The 21,025-nt window shown below is 48.7% G+C and overlaps 1 protein-coding gene and 1 pseudogene across 1 annotated transcript in view; both read right to left on the bottom strand.

Annotated features, from left to right (window-relative positions):
* The window catches only part of LOC109564039 (UL16-binding protein 1-like), a 267,031-nt gene that overhangs the window by 82,706 nt on the left and 163,300 nt on the right, over positions 1–21,025 (bottom strand). The gene's annotated exons all lie outside the window — the stretch shown is intronic.
* Positions 9,508–16,834, bottom strand: LOC139184844 (UL16-binding protein 1-like; annotated as a pseudogene).

Genomic DNA, 21,025 nt, shown 5'->3' with positions numbered 1-21,025 from the left:
AGAACAATGTTCCTGACTAAGCCCAATTTGCATAGGGCAGACCCAGGGGGAAGAAAAAAACATATAAAAAGAGGAGCCAAAGGGCTCTCTCTCTCTCTCCTGCTCACTGAGGCACTCTTCTCTCTCTTCGCGTCTTTAGATCCATGTGCCCTCACGCCTCCAGGATGTATTTTTCTGCTATTTTAAAAATAAAATTGAGGTGTAACGTGGAGCTGTAACACTGATTTGTCTAAGAGCTATAACACTGTCTACTTGAGACTTGAGAGCTATAACAAGGTCTGTCCAAGACCTGAGAGCTGTGAAACGCCCAGGGGGCTTTAATGTCCATCACTCCAAATCTTTGTTGTGATGAGACAAAAACCGAGGAGCATAAACTCGCCTGACAAAGGTATTCTGGAAGTAGAACAAGTGAGATGAGAAAAAAAGATTCTGGAAAGAGGGAACAATAAGAAGTAAATCTCTGGAATAGTCCAAAGGCCTGTGATGTGAGGAAGAGATGTCAGGAGGTGGGAAGAGATAAGATTGACAAAGCATCCCCAGGGCAGTTGTCCTCCCAGGATCAAGTCATGGCAGATGGAACATTTTCCCAAACACACACATACATACACACACACACACACACACACACACACACACACAGTGGGATAGGTCTACCTCATTTCAAGAGAATTACCACTCTGTCTTGAGCATCTCAATTACCTATTGTCTTTGGCAATTTATCCCAATGAACGAAAACTTGCTCAAGCCAGCCCTTTCAGTCTCCATTTGGGATTTTCATGAAGAACTCAGTCACAGCTCTCTGATTGTCCAATGTCTGCCTCCAAGATGAATCACTGTTCAATTTCTGTTCTCTGAATCAAAAGAAGAGGATTTCCATCCTTGGAAGCCAAACTGCCAGAATCTGCTGGAACATCCACTGCTTTACCCTGACATATCACCCTCCCTACAGGGTGGGAAGTTCTACTCTAAGTAGGTGAGGTCAGTGGTCTAGACAACTGTCCCAATGCCCCATCACTCCTCTGCTTCTCTTCTAATCTCTTGGTCCTGCTCTATCCTCTCTGTCCCTGCCCTGGATGCTGGGCCACTTAGGTGGGACCAATTTCCAATCTGTATGCAAACGCATAATTCTGTAACCCTACAATGATTCTTCTGCCTCTGCCCCATGGATTATACAGTCCATGAAATTCTCCAGGCCAGAATACTGGAGTGGGTAGCCTTTCCCTTCTCCAGGTTATGTTCCCAATCCAGGGATTGAACCCAGGTCTCCTACATTGCAGGTGGATTCTTTACTAGCTGAGCCACAGGGGAAGCCCAAGAATACTGGAAGAGTAGTGCCTTTTCTTTATAATTGGTAATTTACAAACCTGCCGTCCCACGGCCCTGCCCCAGGGCAGAGACAGATCCTGTGTCCTGGTCCATGTTCTTCTGCCTCCCCACAGCTGCAGCACAGTAGAATTTATTGTCAATAGATGCCTTGCCATCAGTTGATGAATGTGTAGTGTAGGAGGGCTGTGACTCCTATTGTTTGGTGAGGAAAGGGCTCAGGTCTTAGGATTGGGCCCACGCAGCTCAAACACCTAATATGGGAAGCATAGGTTGTATATCCAGTCACTCCTGCTGTGACGGAAAATGAGGTGACTCATGAGGAAGGTCGTAGAGAGTGTTTCCAGAAGCTGGCATGTCAGGTGGTATGAAGGTATTCCAGAAATAGAACAAGTGAGACGAAAAAGAAAAGATTCTGGAAAGAGGGAATAAGAAGTAAATCTCTGGGATCAAAATGATTCCATAGTTGAATCATTTCAATTAGTGAATAGTCCAAAGGCCTGTGATGTGAGGAAGAGATGTCAGGAGGTGGGAAGAGAAAGGGAGGATGGCAGAGCATCCCCAGGGCAATTGTCCTCCCAGGACCAAGTCATGGCACATGGACCGTTTTCCTGAACACACACACACACACACACACACACACACAGAGTGGGATAGGTCTATCTCATTTCAACAGAACTACCACTCCATCCTGAGCATCTCAATTACCTATTGTCTTTGGCAATTTATCCCAGTGCACAAAAACTTGCTCAAGCCAGCACTTACAGTCTCCATTTGGGATTTTCATGAGGAACTCAGTCACAGCTCTCTGATTGTCCGATGTCTGCCTCCAAGATGAACCACTGTTCAGTTTCTGTTCTCTGAGTCAAAAAGTCTTCTTTCCGTCCTTGGAAGCCAAACTGCCAGAATCTGCTGGAGCATCCATTGCTTTGCCCTGACACATCACCCTCCCTGCAGGGTGGGAAGTCCTACCCCCAGCAGGGAAGGTCTGTGTCTGGTCTAGACAACCTGTCTCAATGCCCCATCACTCCTCTGCTTTTCTTCCAGTCTCCTGGTCCTGCTCTATCCTCTCTGTCCCTGCCCTGGCTGCTGGGCCTCTTAGGTGGGACGAACTTCCAGTCTGTATGCAAACACATAGTTCTGTAACCCTACAGTGATTCTTCTGCCTCTGCCCTGGGCCTTCCTACTTCCCATTGGTTGTGACAGTTTCCAGCTTCATGTCAAGCTGGCTTTGTTTTTAGTTCTTCCCCAGGTTTTTTGGAGTCTCTGTCTGTCTTCCCTGGCCTTTCACCTTCATGTCCCAGAGGACCAAAGAATTTAACCTTGTCACTAAACAAGGATAGTAAATGAAAGTCTCACTGACCTGGCCTGGACCACACCCTGTGGTTATCCTAGTCTGGGCTCAAGATTGGTGGTGAAGTCATCGCAAAGAGAGTGAGAGTCTGTGACAGAGAAATGCAGGTGATGGTTGGGGTTGGGAGGAAAGGACCCACAGGCATCCCTTCCTGATCCCTGTGACAGCAAGTGCATCCCTCTGTAGGGCTGCGCTTGGCAGAGCAAGGACTGTCCCTGTCCAGCCCTCCCCATCACCAGTCAAAAGGGTGCCCTTTGCTAGCTTGAGGCGGAAGAGGAAGTTGCGGGGAGATGGAAAGCATGTGGAGGCCGCTCCTGAGGAAGCCGGATCACAGAGGGGGCGAGGAGCACAGAATCCAAAGCTGGATACCATAGGATATCAAGGGACCTGGCAACCCAGGAGTGCCTGTCGTGATCTGTGCTCCTCAACCCAGTACTCATTAGGTCAGGTGGGCTCAGTGGTCATCAGATACACCCTCTCCTCACACCTTCAGCTTCACAAATCATCTCTCGTGGCCCCTTAGACCAGGAAGGCACTCCATAGCACACCCACACTCCTAGCACATCCACTGTCCCGAAAACCACAGCCAGGGCTCTTCAAAGACAGGCTGAGGAGCCCCTCAGCAGGTTCACTAGGGGTGAGGCACCGATTTCTGGGACCCCATATACCCTAAATCTGAGGATGGTAAGCTAGGACAGTGGCACTCCTGTCCCCCACATTGATTTGCCTGTTGTCTTCAGCTGCTTTTGCTCTACAAAGGTGGGGGTGGGTCCCTGAGACAGAGATTGATTCCAAATGGCCTGCAGGGAAAAGCTTGCAGAGTCCCGCCTCAGTCAAGTGCCACTGTGACGTTTGTGTCCCCAGCAGGTGACTATACGGATCTGGGACCAGAGGGTAGAAGTGGGGTGCCCATGCCCACCCTCAGGGCCCAAGCCCCACTTTGGGAAACTGTACTTCTGTTCCTCCTACTTCAGGAACTGAGGGCTTCACCGGGGTTTGTCCTCAGGCAAAAGGGTAACATGCCAGTGTTTGGGGGAAGTGAGCACTAACTCGCTTTGTGGTTTTCCTCTGGCCAAGTTCAAGGGTAAAAGCAGAGGTGTCATGAATTTATCAGCTGAGGGGGAGGGGTGTGTTTGTGTGTGTGTCTGTGCGCGTGCGTGCATTCACTTGCTCACTTGCTTTTCAGAGCATTTCAGGTCTTCTCAGGGTTCTCCGGGGAACCACAGGGAGGAACTGCTTATCCTGCCCTGCCCAACTCAGGGGCTCCTGCTTTCTGAGGGGGAGGGGTGGCCTGTGGGCAGCAGCATTTCCTGCCACGCCCTCTTCTCTGTGTGCTACCTCTCCTCCATACTGTACTTTTTTTTTTTTGCCAGTTTTTAAATTTTATCTGGCCTTGCCTTGACCGGAGGATGTCAACCAGCCCCAGGAGAATTTACAAGGAGGAAGAGCCTGCAGGGAGAAATGAGTCAGGGGTGAGGAACCACCAGCAAGAAACTTCTGGGGCACCCCCTCCTAGTCCTGGGTCTTAATGGCTTCCCAGTCCAGAAACTCTAAGGAAATGGCTTCTGTTAGTGATCTAGTGAGGTGGGGAGGTGGGGTGCGAAGCTGATTCCTCTCAGGGCCCCAGGCCAGGGGCCCAGCTGGTCCACACTTTGATTTCAGGCTGGGGAGAACCAGGGCAGCGAAACTCAGGGAGTCACCTCGGACTTCTGTCCTGCAGGCAAGAAGTGTGTGAAAATAGTGGGTTTGATTTGAGCAGCTGAGTCTGTCGTGTGTTATGGCAGAAACAGAAAACTAATACACACACCCTTCCCATTTAAATGAAACTGTCTGGATATAAAACTGTAGGCCCAAAACTCTTTTCCTGTAAGACTTTGGCGACAGAGCTCCTAGGGGCTTCCCAGGTGGCTCAGTGGTAAAAACAATCCGCCTGCCAATGCAGGAGACCTGGGTTCCATTCCTGGCTTGGGAAGATCCTCTGGAGAAGGAAACGGCAGCCCACTCCAGTATTCTTGCCTTGAGAATTCCATGGACAGAGGAGGCTGGCGGGCTGCGGTCTGTGGGGTCACAAAGAGTCGGACACGACTGAAGCAACTTCACATGCGTGCACACACGGGCAGTCATTTAGTCCTAGTGGAGGGGGGGGAAGGTTTAAAAACCGTTTCCAAACAACAGATCAATAGATGTGCTCATAGGTGGGACAAGTTCACTGTTTTTCTTTTGTCCCACTATTATTAGTCTTCTCTCTTTCCGTCTTTAATGTACATCAGTTACTGAGACATAATTTACAGACAGTTATAATTGAGATATAACTTATAGAAAGTTATTGAGATATAGTTTATAGAGTGCCTTCCTTTTGAATAAAACAGCTTAAAGTCCTTTATCTTTGGGAGTATATTAGAAACATGTAGGCATTTGGCAAAATTATAAGACATGTTCCCAGGCTATGGAAGTAAGAGCAGATGAATGATATTACTTCAGCCATGAATCATCATACCAACCTGTAAATTCTGTGGAGAATCATATTTCCAAGCTGTACTATTTTCAAGTTTGCAGAAATGAAAAAACTAATGATTTTTCTCGGTGAAGCCCTTGATCTTTTAGACAAAGTGAATGCCAGAATTAGAAGTCACTTCCACTTATTATGATGTTTATACTTTATGAGCTTCATAAAATTAGTCCATATAATACTATACTTATTACAAGTATGATAGGTATTTTAACGAACTGCCCACTCACTTTTAGTCACTGGAAACACTTATGTTGATTATAGACTTTAAAAGATATAGACTTCCTTGGTGGTCCGGGGTTAAGACCCTGTGCTTCCACTGCAGGGGCATGGGTTCAGTCCCTGGAAAGGGAAGTCCTACCTGCTGCATGGTGTGGGCCCCCAGCCCCTAAAAAGGAGCCACAGCGATTGGTGACAACGTGGGTGGACCTAGAAAGGGAAAGTGAAAGTCGCTCAGTCATGACCGACTCTTTGCGACCCCATGAACCATACAGTCCATGGAATTCTCCAGGCCAGAATACTGGAGTGTGTAGCCTTTCCCTTCTCCAGGGGATCTTCCCAACCCAGGGATTGAACTCAGGTCTCCCGCATTGCAGGTGGATTCTTTACCAGCTGAGCCATCAGGGTAGTCCAAGAATACTGGAGTGGGTAGCCTATCCCTCCTCCAGTGAATCTTCCCAACCCAGAATTCGAACCGGGGTCTCCTGCATTGCACATGGATTCTTTACCAAGTGAGCTATCAGGGAAGCTAAGTGGAATAAGTCAGACAGAGAAAGACAAATATTGTATGCCTTTGCATGTGGAATCTAAAAAACAAAACAAACAAACAGAGTCATAGATGCAAAGAACAAACAAGTGGTTGTCAGAGTGGGTGGAGGGTGAAAGAAGTAGGGGATGGATATTAAGAGGAACAGACCCGCAGTTACAAAATAAATGAGTCAGGGGCATGAAAAGTACAATGTGGGGAACATAGTAGAGTTTAACATCTTTGCATGGTGGCAGAAGGTAGCTCAACTTACTGACTTATGGTGATCATTGTGAAATATATAGAAATATTTAAGTCTGAATTTGGCAATAAGGAGTTCATGGTCTGAGCCACAGTCAGCTCCTGGTCTTGCTTTTGTTGACTGTATAGAGCTTCTCCATCTATGGCTGCAAAGCATATAATCAGTCTGATTTCAGTGTTGACCATCTGGTGATGTCCATGTGTAGAGTCTTCTCTTTTGTTGTTGGAAGAGGGTGTGTGCTATGACCAGTGCATTTTCTTGGCAAAACTCTATTAGTCTTTGCCCTGCTTCATTCCGTATTCCAAGGCCAAATTTGCCTGTTACTCCAGGTGTTTCTGGAGTGTTTCTGACTTCCTACTTTTGCATAATATATATCAGATCAGATCAGTCGCTCAGTCGTGTCTGACTCTTTGCGACCCCATGAATCACAGCACGCCAGGCCTCCCTGTCCATCACCAACTCCCGGAGTTCACTGAGACTCACGTCCATCGAGTTGGTGATGCCATCCAGCCATCTCATCTTCTGTTGTCCCCTTCTCCTCCTGCCCCCAATCCCTCCCAGCATCAGAGTCTTTTCCAATGAGTCAACTCTTCGCATGAGGTGGCCAAAGTACTGGAGTTTCAGCTTTAGCATCATTCCTTCCAAAGAAAGCCCAGGGCTGATCTCCTTTAGAATGGACTGGTTGGATCTCCTTGCAGTCCAAGGGACTCTCAAGAGTCTTCTCCAACACCAGAGTTCAAAAGCATCAATTCTTCGGTGCTCAGACTTCTTCACAGTCTAACTCTCACATCCATACATGACCACAGGAAACACCACAGCCTTGACTAGACGAACCTTTGTTGGCAAAGTAGTGTCTCTGCTTTTCAATATGCTATCTAGGTTGGTCATAACTTTCCTTCCAAGGAGTAAGCGTCTTTTAATTTCATGGCTGCAGTCACCATCTGTAGTGATTTTGGAGCCCAGAAAAATAAAGTCTGACACTGTTTCCACTGTTTCCCCATCTATTTCCCATGAAGTGGTGGGACCAGAGGCCATGATCTTCGTTTTCTGAATGTTGAGCTTTAAGCCAACTTTTTCACTCTTCACTTTCACCTTCATCAAGAGGCTTTTGAGTTCCTCTTCACTTTCTGCCATAAGGGTGGTGTCATCTGCTTATCTGAGGTTATTGATATTTCTCCTGGCAATCTTGATTCCAGCTTGTGTTTCTTCTAGTCCAGCGTTTCTCATAATGTACTCTGCATATAAGTTCAATAAACAGAGTGACAATATACAGCCTTGACGAGGCTGATTTTGCTAAATCCCTTTAGTGTCAACAGGCCATAAAGCTGGACTTGGTGTGGACTTCTGTCCTTTCCCACAGGCTTTTGGAGATGAGGAATTATCAGAACTCAACACTGCATTTGCCTAGTAACTGCTATCACGCAATATGGAGCCCTTTTCCTGGTTAATTAAAAAAATTTTTTTTAATTGGAAGATAACCTGGAGAATTCCATGGACAGAGGAGCCTGGTGGGCTACAGTCCATGCGGTCGCAAACAGTTGGACACCACTGAGCAACTAACACACACACATACACAACAACGTTGTGTTGGCTTCTGCTGTGCAACAATGTAAGTCAGCCATAAGTATATATACACCCCCTCCCTCATGAACCTCCCTCCCACCCTGTTCTGATTCATTTTCTGTGTCACTTGACAAGGCTGAGGATGCCCCTAGAGCTGGTAAAACATGATTCCTGGGTTTGTCTGTGAGGGGGTTTCTGCCAGACATTAGCATGAGAATGTTCACAGAGAGAGCATGAGAGTGCTTTTATATGAAGTTGTACTTTAAAAGTAAAGTAAAAAGCAAAGTCAAGTCGCTCAGTAGGGTTCGCCTCTTAGAGACCCCACGGACTGTAGCTTAACAGGCTCCTCTGTCCATGGGATTTTCCAGGCAAGAGTACTGGAGTGGCTTGCCATTTCCTTCTCCAGAGGATCTTCCTGACCCAGGGATAGAAGCCAGGATTCCCGCATTGTAGGCAGATGCTTTACCATCTGAACCACCAGGGAAGTCCAGGGAAGTTGTACTTTAGGTGTGTTCATAGGAAGGGGGTGCTCAGGGCTTCCTATTCATCCATCTTCTTCCTGCTTTTTTGTGATCAACGATCTTTGATGCTTATTGTAATTGTTTTGTGGGCCAGGACCTGTGCCTACATTAGATGGCAAATGTAATCCATAAATGCTGTGTGTTCTGACTGCTCCACTGACCTTCCCTTCCCTCATCTCTCTCTGTGTCCTCAGACCTCTTGAGTCCCTGAGACACACAATACTGAAATTAGGCCAAAAATAACTTTACAGTGGCCTCAAAGTGTCCTAGTGAAAGGAAGAATCACACGGCTCTCACTTTAAATCCAAGGCATGGCCAAAGCCAGGATAAGCCAGGAGACAGGCCATTTGCATCAGTTAATCAAGTTGTGAATGCAAAGGAAAAGTTCTTAAATGAAATCAAAAGTGCTCCTTTGGTGAACACATGCATGATAAAGAAGGAAAATTTGCCACCAAGGGAAAATGGTAAAATTGGTTGAAAAAAAAAAAAATCCTAAGTAGGATGGTCATCAGATGTGGTAACAGACATGATATGGTACATCTACTGTGTCACTGTGATTGGACACCAGCTTTGGGATTCCTAGGGTCTGAACTCCTGAGGTCTGAAGTGAACAGCATTCTCTGCCATCTCATTTTATGAACAACAAATTATATGTCAGTAAAATGATAGCTTTTAAAATAAATAAAATCAGTTCCAATCACCAAGAAGATAATTGGTAAATAATTTCTAAAGCTAGAAAACTACATTCCAAGGGAGAAATAGCTTCAGGACCTGTATAACTTTGAGCCAGCCTTGTGTGAAACTGTCAAACTGAAACTGTCCCAGGATCTTCCAGTGGTAGTTGATTAGCCCCACCAGCAGGATCATTCAGTAATGGAGTCATCGCTGAATGAGGCAGAGTGCCCACTGAGACAGAACTGGACCAATTCTATAAAGATAAATCACAGTTTTTTCATCATGTGCTGTGTGTGCTTAGTCTCTCAGTCATGTCCAACTTTTTTTGATACTATGGACTACAGCCCACCAGGCTCCCCTGTCCATGGGATTCTCCAGGCAAGAATACTGGTGTGTGTTGCCATGCCCTCCCCCAGGGGAAATTCCCAACCCAGGGATCAAACCCAGGTCTCTTGAAATGTATGTGAATTCTTTACCGTCTCAGCCACCAGGGAAGCACTTTTTTCATCATATTCACTCTCAAAACATAATATGGAACAAAAAAAATTCATCATCTCTCATTAAAAGATTTGTATTAAAAAATATGCAAACTATGCAAACAGCAGGAGATCAAAGGCGGCCAAGCAAAGACTGAGTCCTGAGGCCAACAGAGCACCTGTTGGGGCTTCCTGGGAGCAGCATCACCTGCAGAAAAGAAAGAGGTGTTGGCCCAGGAGATCGAGGAAATTCTGTCACTATCCTGGGGCTGCCCCTCCCCAGCCCCCCTTCCAGACCCACCCTCACTTCGGGGCTTCTATGTCCTCCACCCCCACCCCAGGCCCAGCAGCTTCTTGTCACCTCCTCTTTCCTTCCTGCATCACAGAGTCACCCCAGGCCCTGACATCCCCTGCTCAGGCTCAGGACTGGAGCCAGTGAGGAATCAATCTGCTTCCTTTACTCAGGTCCGGATCCTCCCTGAGGGGGTCCTAAAGGACCAGGGAGCAGGTCCCCGGAGGAGGGGCCTTGCTTCCTGACAGCCCTGGGGGGCTGCAGGCAAACCTCCTTCCTTTGCGCCGCTCTAGCCTCTGAGAAGCAGACAGAGCTCTCAGGACCAGGGTCCCTGCCCCCATCTGTTCCTGGTCCCCCCAGCTGGGCGCCTCCACCCCAGCTTAGGCCCACCCATCCCCAAACACCTCTGCTCAAGGCAGGGCCGCTCAGTGATGGAGGCTCTGGGTCCCCAGGAGGCTGGTGACCTGCAGGCCACACTGAGTCAGAACTGCTGCTGCTCTAGGAGCACAGGCCTGGCCTCAGCCCTTCCCACAGTCTCTGCTGTGGGGCTCCTGCCTTGCCTGCTGTGACCCAAGCCACTTCCTGTGAGAACAGGCCTTTGGAGTTGGGTCTGCAAAGGCCTTCCCACCCCTTCCTCCTGGGATGAGAGCCCGGCCCCTCTCATCTTGGCCCCTGGGTGGGTCCCCTCCCCGCTGACACATCATGTGGAGACCCCTGCTGCTCTCAGCCCCCGTGAGTCCTGCCCTCGCCCTGAGTGCCTGCTGTTCTCACACCACCTACCAGGGCCCTGCCAGCCAGCAGTCTGTGCTCACTCAGGGGACTTGGCTAAACCCTCTTAACTTCAACAGGCCCCCAGCCACCCCCCACTTCCCACTGTCATTTAACAGTGAGGACCTTTCAGAACTGAGGCCAGAGCTTGTCCAAGTTCTGCTCTCAGGTGATATGGGGTCTTATTCACCTGCTCATTTCCACGATGAGGCGGTTCAGTGAGGGCAGGGGTTGGCTGGGATTCACCTTACCCATCCCACACCAGGCCCTGTGCCCCTGCCTTTCCTCTCTCAGTACCTGCTCCTGGAAAGGACTCAGCCTGGGAAAACAGTTATGATGAAACTGGTGAGGACCACGGGGAGGATCCAGGGTTTGGATTTGATGGCTGTGGCCATGGACTGCACTGTAGGGGGGCCTGTGGTCGGTGATGCTGCAAGGAGAGTAAGAGTGAAGCCCTTGTCCAGACCCCAAACTCGGCAGATGCCTCCTCACTCCCCTGACTCAGAACCCCTACTGTGCAGACAGCTTGCACCCATCACATGGAGGCCCCTGTGTTAGATCCTCAGGCGAGATGGGGGGAAAGGAGGAGTGCAGTCCTCACGGGGCTCTGACAGCTAATGGGGGAGCAAGGTTTCCAACACAGCCACTCATTCCTGCTGTGACATCAGAGATATGAGGATGAAGTCCTCGGGAGCTGACAGCAGAGGTGGTATTGACAGTTTTCCTGAAGTGGAATTGGTGACATTTAAAAGATTTTGGAAAGAGGGTACAGTGAGAAATAAATCCCAGATATCAAAAAGACGTCTACAGGATTTGGATCAGCAAAAATCTACATTCAGTAGTCCAAATGCCTGTGCTGTGAGGAGAGATGTCAGGAGGTGGAAGAGGAAGGAGGATGACAGAGCATCCTGGATCATTGTTCTCCCAGGATCAACTCACTTTTTTAATTTATTTTTTTACATTCTTTTATTTTATTTTTATTCATGACCAAAACATTGTTAATTGGGGTATAGCCATTAACAGTGCTATGATAGTTTCAGGTGAACAGTGAAGGATTCAGCCATAGATACACATGTACCCCTTCTCCCCTAAACCCCTCTCCCATCCAGGCTGGCACATAACACTGAGTAGAGTTTCATGTGCTATACAGTGGGAGCTTGTTGGTTATCCATTTATAAATAGCGGTGTGTACATGACCTTCCCAAAGTCCCTATCTATCCCTTCCCCCAGGTAACCATAAGCTTGTTTTCTAAGTCTGTGAGTCTCTTTCTGTTTTGTAAGTTTTCTTGCACTATTTCTTTTTAGATTCCACATATAAAGCATGTCATATGATATTTCTCCTTCTCTTTCTGACTTAAATCACTCAGTATGACACTCTCCAGGGCCATCCGTTTCAGGAACAGCTCACTTTAGATAGGTCACTTTGCCAAAACACACACACGCAGACACACACAGACACACACAAACACACACAGACATTGGGTCCATATCACCTTGAGTGGACTACCACTTCCTTATACTCGTCTCACTTACCTGAGGTCTTCAACATTTTCTCCCAGTGCACCATAAAATCCTGAAGCCAGGCCCGACAGTCTCCCATGGAGACCTTCTTGAAGAAGTCGGTCACAGCTCTGTCATTCTCCCACTTCTCTTTAATCGGTCTCCCTCCAGAATGATCTATTGTCCAGTGCCCATTCTCTGAATCAAAGCGGAGGCACATTTCTCCATTGAAGCCGAAATGCCAGGATCCACTGATGTGTCCATCTTCTTCACAACGGCATGTCATCCTGCCCTGCAGGGTCGGAGGGTCTGACCCCATCGAGGAAAAGAAAGAGCTCAGGCTCTGGACTTGACAAATTCTTTGCCTCACCGTGGTCCACCTCCCTTGGGCCCAGGTAATTGGCCCTGTTCTCTCCTCCAAGGCCTGCTCCTTCCACTGGACTACTAGGGAAGGACCAATACCCAATTGAATTTTTTACCCATAAACAGCGGATGCAGCCCCTTCAGTATTTGGACTTCCTAACTCACCCCTGGACTCGATGGACATGAGGTTGACTTGATGGACATGAATTTGAGCAACCTCTGGGAGTTGGGAAGGACAGGGAAGCTGGCGTGCTTCAGTCCATGGGGCTGCAAAGAGTGGGACACGACTGAGCGACTCAACTGAACCAAATTGAACTCACCTCTGGCCATGTGTTTCTCCGGTATAATGTCAGGCAATTGCCCCTTGAGGAAGTTCCCGATGTCTCTCAGTGTTTCCATCTGTGTTTCCCAAGTGTTCGTAGTTTTCACCTCTTCTCCCAAAGGACTTGTGGATTGGATCTTGGTGCCACCACAGTGATAGGAGAGAAAAACATTCCCATCGACCTGGCCTTGAACCACACATCACGGCTCTCCAGGACTGGGGTGAGGATAGACGGTGAAGTTGTAGCAACGAGAGTGAGCGTCTATGAAGGAAAATGCAGGTGAGGGCAGGTTTTGGAGAAGACCCATTACCTCTTCCCCTAACTTATGTGAGAGCAGAATAAAGCTGCAGAGCTGGGTTGGTAGAGCAGGAAGGCCCCCCTGGCCCCTAACACCACCTACAGGCTGAGCAAGTGGAGAAACCACATAACATTATCTCTACTCTGCTCATAAGGCCAACACAGAACCCAAAGCTGCAGAAAGGAGAATTCACAGGATTTAGCAAGGCCAGGGAGATGCTGCTGATCTACCACTTTGATGGGTCTTGGAATCCTGGAGAAGGCCTGGCCCACATGGCATGAAAGAGAAAATCCAGAACTTCCGAGGCAGGTGGTAGAGGAGGAGATTAAAGGCTCAGAGAAGTGAATGTGCCAGGGCGGGCACGGTATGAAAGGGCAGGAAAGTGTGCAGTCCACCAGGCTCTATGGAGCCCGAGAGGAAAGAATGGATGAGAAGCATCTCCAACAGCTCAAGGGTGACTTTTGCTGAAGGTCAGGGACAGTGGTGGGATTGGTGTTCCTGTGTGCTTCCAGCAGGAGTGAGGAAGGAGAAGGGGAAAGAGCTGATGCCAGGTGGAGTGCTCTATGTCAGCAACAAAGCAGATGCAGTGGCCAAAGTGACCAGAGAGCCCCACTGTAGCCAAGACTTACTGCAGAGAGTACGTCGCTGGCTCACAGCACAGGGTGATCCTAAAGGCAAAGAGAAGAGCAGTGAGCCCTGTTAAAAACTACATGATTGAAAGGAAAAATTATATACAAAAACAGAGACAAACACAAGGCTGGATGTTCAGGAGGCTGAGTGCAGACATCCCAACAAAATGTCTGGGTCCTTTGTGCAGTATCCAGCACTGAGTCAGGTCTTATATTCAGAATCCATCACTAGAGACAGAGATGCCAGGCATCAGCAAGGAGGGCCCTCCTCTCACCACAGCAAGTGCAGAAGTCCTTCTGGCCTTTGGAAGCCACACGGTCATTGACTGGGGTAAGTGTACACTTGGTAGAGAAGCCACCCCCACATTCATAAGGACCTAGAGTGGGACTGTTATCATGTCCAGCAGTCTGAAACATCATCATGGCCCGCCTGTTATTACTGTGGTGTCTGAGATCTGTGGTAAGGAGTACACATTTGTCCCACGTGCTGCCCACAGGAGTGTCACCCATTCACTGGTCCTCATAGTGCTCATTTCACATTCACTGCATTTGCAATATGAATGAAAAATCTTCACAGTTAGTAAATTACCATGGGGTGAGGGCTACCATAGAAGCGATTTCCAAGTTCACACTTCTGACACTGACCTTCATCCCCCAATAGTACATGTAAACAATATCATATTCTGGAGAAAATGACAGAGAGGAGTACCAATCTACAGCCCTCCAGGGCTGCAGGAGTGTCGTCCCTATCCTATCTCCATTTAATTCCCAATGTGGCCATAGATTTCTATAATTGTACATATGACATATTTCAGGCTCTGCAGACCATAGTTTTCTGTTACAACTGTTGTCCTAGCACAAAAACAGTCACAGACGATTGGTGAATGATGATTTGCTTCTTGGGCAGATGACCCAGCAGAACCTGTGGCGTCAGTGGTATCTGTGGTCAGAAAGGTACTATGTGCCGAATATGGCATTTTACTTGGAGGTTCACAACACAGACCCTTTATGTCCTGAAGCAAGGCCATGTGATTTGCAGTGGGGAATACTACAGCATTTCAATGTGGCTCCTGGTATGGTCCTGGGGGCTGGTGGAGGTGAAGCCTCTGGTCATGAAATGTCAACATTGTCTATCATGATCTGGGCTCATCAACCCCTAATCATTAGTTCAGATAGACCAGCCACCATAGGATTAAAGCGATATGGTGGTTTGGCATAAGAAGGGCCAGAGGCAACAAATAGGAAGAGAGCAGCAGGTGGCTTAGGCCTGACATCAGAATTGTTGTAGGACCACTATTCCCTGGGGCCTGCCCTGTGGCTCAGCGGTAAGGAATCTGCTTGCAATGTAGGAGCTGGAGTAGATATGGGATCTATCCCTGAGTGAGAAAAGATCCCATGGAAGAGAGCATGGCAAGCCACTCCAGTGTTCTTGCCTGGAGAAACTCTTGGACAGAGGACCCTCGTGGGCTATAGTCCATAGGATCACAAAGAGTTGGACATAACTGAAGTGACTTAGCATGCACACGCTATTCCCTGCTCATGCCTGAGGCTTCGTGCAGTGTCCCCTACATCTCCATGGACCAAGGAAGCCATTCTAGAGCAGAGGGGTCAGGGGACAGTAGCCCATATCTGCTGGACCCACACTCCTTTCACCTTCACACCACCCAGAACCTACAAGGTAGGACAGAGTAAGTTTTTGGTTCGCCAACAGGCAGCTAAGGCATCCCTTGCACTAGTCCCTAGGGGAGGAGTCATCTGTTACTGTTTTGTGACCCAGGGCAGTCACATTGTTCTTTTGCTTTTTTCAGGTCGTCTTTTCCTGCTCTTGTAGCACAAATGTGGAGATGCATAACGCACAGACACCACATGGCCTGTGGAGACCAACAGTGTTACTCTGTCTTTTGAAGAGAAGGTTCTCCAACTCCTGTCTTAAATATAGCTATTATAGGCCACTGTCTCCATAGTCTCAGGGAATATGAATGTGGGACCAAAGGGTAGAAGTGGGGGTGCCCGTCCTCACCCTTGTGCCCTGTGTCACACACTTTGGGAAACTCTTCTCCCATCTCTCCTGCTTTATGTCCTGGGGGCCAGGCTGGGAGGCTTCTGCTGGGGTGAATTCTCAGGCAAGAGGATAGGGTGCCAGTTGACAGAGGGCAGGTTTAGGATCCCTTCACAGATGGGAAGTTGTTGGAGGCCCTGAGGTTCTTTGAACGGGGAGGGATATGGAAAAAATAGTGTTGTGACCAAGCAGGACTCTAAGGAGGCTTCCTAGGACAGACTCCAGCCATCTCCCCGCCCCTCCCTCCTGCGCAGGCCCCCCACTTCCCGCCCAAGTGGTGGACTCCACCTAGACCCTTGCCCATCTCCCGCCACCTCTCCTGCGGCCAACGCAACTGGTCAGACTCCACCCAGCCTTCCCCTGAACCGCGTGGGTTCGGTCCCTCGGAAGCGGCCGCCACCTTTCCTGCACCCGCTTCAGTGACTCCGAATTCCGGAAGGGGGAGCCCGGGGGGCTGCAGCAGCATTTCGTGACGCCGACCTGGCTCTCAAGTCTCCCTGCCTTCCCTCCCTTCCTGCTGGGATTGATTTCTTTTTCACCCAGATCTTGTCTTTTCCCTGCACGGGGACGACAACCTGCCGCGAGCAGGGGCGGGGAGCAGGAGCCCAGCGGGAAAGGAGCGCGCGGAGCTTTAAAAGCAGGGAGGCGGCCCCGCAGCGGCGTTCCCGGAACCGCCTCGGACACCCCATGCCTCTCGGGTCTTAAGGCCCCGTGTCCGCTCCCCGCAGGTTAATCCCCGAACTCACCGCCTCGCGCCGTGCAGAACCGGAGAGCCACGAGTAGCACCTGAGCGGCGAAACCAAGACGCGCTCCGGGGCCTGACTTCCTGTCCATCACCACGTGGAAACTGGTTGGATCCGACTTTGCCGGGAGCTATTTATACGAGGGCCAATGGCACCCCACTCCGGCACTCTTGCCTGGAAAATCCCATGGACAGAGGAGCCTGGTGGGCTGCAGTCCACGGGGTCGCTGAGAGTTGGACACGACTGAGCAACTTTACTTTCACTTTTCACTTTCATGCATTGGAGAAGGAAATGGCAACCCACTCCAGTGTTCTTGCCTAGAGAATCCCAGGGACGGTGGAGCCTGATGGGCTGCTGTCTGTGGGGTCGCAGAGAGTCGGACACGACTGAAGCGACTTAGCAGCAGCAGCAGCAGCAGCAGCCCCACATCAGTCCTTTCTCCGCCTCGTCACTGACGCCGGGCAGTAGCCGCGCCCTTCTGACTCACTCCTTTCTCCTCCAGTCCCTCAGGGATTCTTTTCTCCTCCGAGTCCTTCACGCCCCTCAACCTTTCTCCTCATTCCCACCTGCAGTCTTCCTGCGGTGGTGGTTTACTCGCTCAGTCGTGTCCGACTCTTGCGACCCCGAGGACTGTAGCCCGCCGGGCTCCTCTGACCATGGGGATTCTCCAGGTGAGAGTACTTCAGTGGGTCGCCATGTCCTCCTCCTTGGGATTTTCCTGACCCTGGGATCGAAGCCGGATCTCCTACGTTGCAGGATGAGTCTTTACTGACTGAGCTTCGAGGGAAGCCCTGCTTTTCTTAAAAGACTCAAGATTGTCCCCTGCACCGCCCCCCCCCCCAAAAAAAAACACCACCCCCACCGGAAAACTCTGCGGATCTCTTGAAAGGGCCTGGCTGCGACTGCTGCTAAGTCGCTTCAGTCGTGTCCGACTCTCACGAGGCTCCCCTGTCCCTGGGATTCTCCAGGCAAGAACACTGGAGTGGGTTGCCATTTCCTTCTCCCATGGATGAAAGTGAAAAGTGAAACTGAAGTCACTGAGTCTTGTCCGACTCTTAGCGACCCCATGGACTGCGGCCCTCCAGGCTCCTCTGTCCATGGGGATTCTCTAGGCAAGAACACAGGAGTGGACTGCAATGCTCTCCTCCAGGGGATCTACACTGTAGCCTGTGTGATCCATTTTTTTTCCCCCTCATAATTTACTTTTATGCAGTGTCCAAGCAGCATTGAGCATCTCACGTTCACGTCTCAGGGCTATCCGCTGATGAAGAGTGAGATCATCCATCACTCGTTGGGACTGACAAGGCCTCCTAAGTCTTGGGAAGTGGGTCTACCAATGACATTGAGAGGTCAACATCTGTGACAGACGGCTCCATCTCTCTGTTATGATGGGGCTCTTGGCCTCTGCTAGCTTCAGGGGTGAGTGAACCCTGACCTCGGAGGGTCGCACTGACACCTCAGCACAGGCAGTGCTCCAGTTCATGTCTTGTCACTGAGTGATGCTGGGTTCCCTATTTACAGATGTGGAAATAGATGCGAGCAGAGTTTTAGGGAAGTAGCAAGAGCAATCAGGTGGAGTTTCATGTTCTTGGAAGTATGCTCGCTGTCAACACTCATTAAAATCACCTCCCATCTGGGGTCTAGACTGTGTACGGGTGCCAGGAGCATGCACGTGTGGGGGTGACCAGGGCTGTCCATAGAGCCCCGTCTTCCCCCACCTGGCTGTTCTGATCAGGATTCTAATGCTGTCCTTCTGCTTTTCTCCTGCTCTCCCAGTCACTTGCCTCTTCACCAGCCTCCTCCACTGGGCTACGTGGTCCCCATGTTGCCTCTTGCCAGAGATTAAACCCAGGCCCTGTCCCCAGGCCTATGCATGAGGGTCTTCCCCTGACACCTCGGTCACCTGAACCTACCAAGTTGCTGCCCCACCCAAGCCTGAGTCCTGTCCTCCTCCCAGCCCCCATGTGTCTCTTGTTCCCAAATTGTTACACACCAGGCTCTTGGCCTCCTTCATCAATAGAAATCAATCAGAGGCCAGACAATAGAAATAAATCAAATTTCTTAAAAGAAATTGAGGCACAGCTTTATTGGGGCTCCTGGTTCAGCAGAGGGGAGAGAGAACAAGTGACAGTTTCCTTGCTTGCTCACTCCCCAAGGTGGTGGGGTGAGCTGGTTCCTTCTATGCGGTGAGGGGAGGGGTGTTCCCAGGGGTCAGTCAGAGGGGTGGCTTAGGGGACTGGCTGAACCCTCAAGTGTTGTGTGCTGGGGGCATATGAGGCATCCTGCTTTTGCTCTGGGCTCTTCAAAAGTGGCAGTTGGGTTTTTCATCTCTTTGTATCTTTCTCCCAGAATAGCTTCAACTACTCCAACTAAAAAACAGTCTATTTTGAAAAACCTTTTTATCTTGTATTGGGTATAGCTGATTTATAAATTGTGTTGGGATAGTTTCAGGTGAACAGCTAAGGGACTCACCTGTACACATACATGTATCCATTCTCCCTACACTCCCATCCTGACAGGGCAGTCACATAACAGTGAGCAGAGTTGTGGGTTCATTCCTTGTGCTGGGAAGATCCCCTGGAGAAGGAAAGAGCAACCCACTCCAGTATTCTTGGCTGGAAAATTCCATGGACAGAGGAGCTGGCAGGCTACAGTCCATGAGGACAGAAAGAGTTAGACACACACAGAAAGAGTGCACACTCACAGACACATCATGTGCCATACTTAGGCCCTTGACAGCAATCCATTTTAAATAGAGCAGGGTGTACATGACCTTTCCATACTCCCTAACGATCTCTTTCCTCCATCCTACCCCCAGCAACTATAAGTTTGTTCTCTAAGTAAGTCTGTGAGTCTCTTTCTGAGAATGCAAAACATCCTTATTGCTGATATGAAGAAAGTTTATGGGTTTGGATAGAAGATCCAACCAGCCACTGCATTTTCTTAAGCCAAAGCCGAATTGAGATCAAAGCCCTAACTCTTCATTTCTATGAAGGCTGAGAGAGGTGAAAAAGCTCTAGGAGAAAAATTTGTAGCCAGCAGGGGGTGGTTTATGAAGTTTAAGGGAAGAAGCCATCTCCACAGCACAAAGTGCAGAGTGTAGTAACTAGACCTGAAATAGAAGCTTCTGCAAGTTTTCCAAAAGATTTAGCTAAGAGAATCTATGAAGGTGGCTCCGCTGAATCAGACATTTCCAGTGTAGACAAAATACCCATCTATTGGAAGAAGATGCCCACCAGGACTTTGATACCTGGAGAGGAGTAGTCAATGCCTGGCTTTAAAGATTCCAAGAACAGGCTGATTCTCTTGATAAGGACTAATGCAGCAGATTACTGGAAGTCAATGGTCACTTACCACTTGGAAACTTCTAAAGCCCTTTAGAATTAGGCTGAATCTGTTCTGCCTGTGCTCTGTAAGTGAAGCAATGAAGCCTGGATGACAGCATACCGGTTTATGACATTGGCGCCAAGTGTTTTAAGTCCAATGTTGAGACCAACTGCTCAGAAAGAAAGATTCCTTTAAAATATTACTGCTGATTGACAAAGCATCCAAGAATGTGATGGAGAAGTACAATGAGATTCATGTTATTTTCATGGCTGCCAACACAACATCCATTCTGAAGCACATGGATCATGGAGTAATTATGATGTTCAACTCATTGTATTTAGGAAGTACATTATAGGCTATAGCTGTGTAGATAGTTATTCCTCTGTTAGATCTAGGCAAAGTCAAGTTAAAAATTTCTGGACTGAATTCATTTTTTAAAAAAATGATATAGTCTTTTTAAAAAACATTTGCTAATTTATTTTTTGTTGTTGTTGCATTGGTCTTAATTGAGGCATGCAGGGTCTTTGTTGGGTCATGAAGGATCCTTCATCGGAGCACACAGACTCTCTAGTGGTGTTGCCTGGGCTCAGTAGTTGCAACACGTGGGCTTAGTTGTTTGGTGACACGTGGGATCTTAGGTCTCTGAACAGGTATCAAGCACTTATTCCTTGCATTGGAAGGTAGATTCTTCACCACTGGGCCCCCAGGGAAGTCCCTTTACATTGGATTCATGATTATAGATTCCACTGAAAACAGTGAATCACAGGAATAGGTTGAAACGTCAACATTAATGTCAATATGGGAGAAGTAGATTTCTACCATCACAGATGACTTTGAGGGATTTAAGAATTCACTGGAGAAAGTAAGTGCAGATGTAGTGGAAATAACAAGGAAGCTAGAGTTAGAAGTGGAGCCTGAAGATGTGGCTGAATTGCTGCAATTGCATCATAAAGCTGAAATGAAGGAGGGCTTGTTCTTATGGATGAGCAAAGAAAGTGGTTTCTTGAGACAGAAACTGCTCTTGGTGAAGAACTTATGAAGTTTATGGAAATGACAACAAAGGATTTAGAATAGAACATAAACTTAGTTGAAGAAAGCAGCAGCAGACTGCAGAGGATTAACTCCAAGTTTCAAAGAACTTCTACTGTGGGTAAAAACACTGTTAAAGGGCACTGCATGCTTCAGAGAAATCTGTGAAAGGAAGAGTCAAAGGATGTGGCAAACTTCATTGTTGTCTTCTTTTCAGAAATTGCCCTACCCACCCCAACCTTCAGCAACCACCATCCTGATCAGTC

This window comes from Bos indicus, chromosome 9 (genome assembly GCF_029378745.1).
Source record: "Bos indicus isolate NIAB-ARS_2022 breed Sahiwal x Tharparkar chromosome 9, NIAB-ARS_B.indTharparkar_mat_pri_1.0, whole genome shotgun sequence".
Taxonomy (NCBI): Eukaryota; Metazoa; Chordata; class Mammalia; order Artiodactyla; family Bovidae; genus Bos; species Bos indicus.
Note: the sequence above shows the minus strand (reverse complement) of the source record. Positions and strands in the feature narration are given on the sequence as shown.